Source organism: Sipha flava, unplaced genomic scaffold (assembly GCF_003268045.1).
Source record: "Sipha flava isolate LNK unplaced genomic scaffold, YSA_version1 51_pilon_pilon, whole genome shotgun sequence".
In the NCBI taxonomy this organism is placed as follows: Eukaryota; Metazoa; Arthropoda; class Insecta; order Hemiptera; family Aphididae; genus Sipha; species Sipha flava.
In genome coordinates this window covers 867883-871728 of record NW_020273468.1, presented here as the reverse complement: position 1 = coordinate 871728, position 3846 = coordinate 867883, and positions in this window count along the sequence as shown.

The window sequence follows — 3846 nt, the reverse complement described above, 5'->3', positions numbered from 1 at the left end:
CACGGTGTTTTGCGACGTTTGTGCATGGTTGTAGATTCGTCGACGTGCCAGGGATGGCTGGCGGTGGAGGGGGAACGTAAGGGACGGTAGGGCAAAGAGTGGCACGTAAATTCGTACAGGAAAGAGAGAGCCGATGAGAGAGGAGAGCGTTTCGGGTCGGATCGGTGGCAAAGGTGGATAGGAAAAGCTCGGCGGCCGCGGCGACGGCGTAGTGAAGCTTTCCGCGTGGGTGGTAGGTGTGGTCCCGCCGCTGTCTCCATCTTGTGCCAGGAAGGTTCCGGAAACGTCGGTTGGTTGCGCAGGTGGTCGATACCAACTTCCGGTTGGCCCTACCACCATTTCCATAACAAAAGCTTCCCGCTCCACCTCGATCCGCTCGGTGAGCCGCCGCGGCCGCCTCCGAAGTCGTCGTGCTTTGTGCCGTCTTACACTTTACCCCGTCTATCCCTGCTCGTGTATTCTCACGCGCCTAACGGATAACATTTGTTATTTTTACATAGGTACTCGTATGTATAGGTTCATCCTAAGCCGTTTGTCACCCCCACCACCACCTAACCTAAAACCACGTTCAGACACATTCACTGGGTTTTTATCGTCTACGGAGTTACATAACTGATCTTTTTGATTAATAAAATTAAAACTTTTTCGTCAACCGTGTTTATAAACGCACTCGTCACAATTAATATGTTAGCGATTAGTTACTGTGAAGTAATTTGTACACTATGTATCATTTACATTTTCAGTATCTTAACTATAATTTCAGTTTGAGGTTGAGTACAATTTTTGACAACTGACGGTCTAGTTAGAAAATATTTGTTTCAATGCTTGTGTGACCCGATTAATTTAATGCTTTTTAAAAGGTATATCGGCACATGCTCAATAATATCACAATTCTCTTAACTATGCTCCTTCATCATAAATCTTACAGTGCCCTATATTATATACAATGCCATAACACCAATTTACATAATAAGTGGTTTGTGTTTTAGAACTCCGAATCCATTTTATCATAGGTACATATATGTATATTATACTATAACAAAATAATATAACGCTTTACTATGTTCCATTTAAGTATTTGAATTGTTTGTTGCAATTTAAAACACGAATAATGACGACGTGATGTAAGCATACATCGATATTAAGTTGTGATACTGAGTTAGTTTTAATTATATTATCCTAAGGTTTATGGTCCATGAAAATCCTTTGTTATTGTTTCGTGAAATAAAATGATTAATAAATGTTTATAACATTTTGAAATTTGCATTCTACGTGTACTTTATACCCAAACCTTTAATCAAGTTTGAATCGTGCTTTTATGTGGTGTGTTTAATCTGGGAAATATTACTGAAAACTATTGAAAATTTAAAACTGTCAATTTGGAAATTATTTTTAAAACAATTACTTTTATACAAAATATGTTTTGTTTTGATAATTTGTACGTACATACCTATATACTATTTTATAGATATTTGTTCGGCAGAGCGTAAGAATATTGTAAAATAATTACAATCCCACCAATAATGTCAATGAGTAATGCACATTAAGAGTGTGTTATACTCTCCTTCCGACACGCTTGCGTCGAATACAATGCAAAGTTTTGCGGGGCTTTTTTTTTTATAGTTTCCGAGGGTAAAAGTATCAAGTAGTCGGGCTCATACATATTCATTGTTACTCGGTTCTAAACTACCCATTTTAATGTTCATGCTCAACAAACGGAGAAAATCTGAACAATATACGGTAATGTGGTTGTGCGTGTACAGTGGCTCATGTCTTCAGTTTTTCCTTCGTTTCCGGTCTTGCTTTGCATCGTCATTGTTCCACGGTGGCGTTTGAAATTATTCTTGAGAATAACCCTCTTACGTTTATTCAAAATAACACTTGCACACACACAGTCATATATAATAATGTATTCAATTCAGGAGTGTATATGGTTCGCACTATCTTGACTGACTGGTGCTGGAATATTATCTTTAAACTCAAACAGCAGTAAGATTTTATTGAAATTCTACTGTCTATAGCTTCGGGAAGTTTAAAAATAAACAATACGTTTTTTTTTTCTTAAAACCGTTCTGTTTTTGTAGAAAGATACTTTCAAAGAGAGATATATAACAAATAATTTAAACAACAATTTAAAAACACAGTATAATAATGGTTTTATTTTGTTCTCCAATATGAAGTTGTATTTACAATATGTGTACCGGATAACGACAAATGATCATTATATTATTTTATGACTCTATTATTTTAATAACTTTATAGTATACGTATATAGTAATAGCATATATATATATATATATATATATATATATATATATAGGACTAGTTTTGATGCCTTCTATAGGATATATTATATAAGGCCTGTACAGAGATTAACATTACATTTATATAAATTAAACTACGAACTAATAATACTCTTAAATTTATAAACAAAAATGTATAATTATATTGCACTTTTTTTAACTTTAGCATAGAGCTAAGTATTTTTAGTTTCTTAATATATTATTATTTTATCATACAATTAAAATGTAAAACTTGTTTATCAATAATCTAGCTATGTTAGATTGTCATAACTTATAAAAGTATCTAACAAAACCAATGTTTGTACACTTGTACGGACACTGTGGCTTAAATTATATTATTTAATAATTGTTAATTGTTAACATTATTATTAAAAATTAACATTATTCTTAATGTTTATTAATACATAAAATATTATATGGTATACCTTAAAGAATTTTGTTTAAGAAGAAACGAGATCGGAATTGCCAATATTGATCACATAATGACTAGAATAGGTTTATTAAACATTTCAAACAATATTGATACATTATTTTAATAGTGTAGCGTTAAAATTAAAAATCAATAGAATATTGACATTTGTACTTGTAAATGCTACTGGAATTATTATTTTGGCGTTTAAATATATGAAATAAAAACTGAATCACTTGGTATAAACTTAATTGAATTTTCAATCAATATAATTTTTCATTTTTTCTTTTTGTGAAACATATATTGTTTAATATAATAGATGTGAAGCCAAAATACATTTTGTAATAGTCATTTTGATGAAAAAGGTGGAAATTGTTTGTATTCACATAAAATTTAAAATATTGTTCTAAAGTTGTAGGTTTAAAGGTGTAGTGATTCTTGCGTCAGTTATACATGTACCCAATACAAGTGGCTTCATTTCTATAATACTGCTTAGAACCGCAGAATGGGTAGATAAATTGGTACTTATGTAAAATTATCACAGATTGTGTGATTAATTGTGACTATTTGTTAGTATTGTACCAAAATAGAAATTGGTTTGTTGATAGGCTATAGTATACTTTATATGAGAGTTAAGAAATTTTGAGTATACGTTTTTGTGTGCTGTACAGTGAAAATGGGTTGATTGTCGTAAGCTCATAAACTGAGTATACATTTTCGTGTTCGTATTTATTTTTATTTTTTATTTTATAATAATCTAAAACTAATCAACACTTATAGTTGCACAAACGAAGGTTTGTTATTTTTTTTTACAATTAAAATTATTTCACAAAACAACAAAAATGTACTTATGTATTATACCGGAATATTAACGGCCTGTAATTTCTGCGTGGGTACCAGACAAATCGAGTTATTATTATGTCCATCATCTGTTTGTACTATGAACGATTCCAAATAGAATTCTTGTTTTAGCCTTTATCATGTTGAGTAGAATAAAATGTCATAAAAATTAAATACAATTACACACGTAAATACACACATTTATACATATATATGTATATGGATATCATAGTAGTACTGCTGTACTGTAGTAGTAGTAGTAGTAGTAGTAGTAGTAGTAGTAGTAGTAGTAGT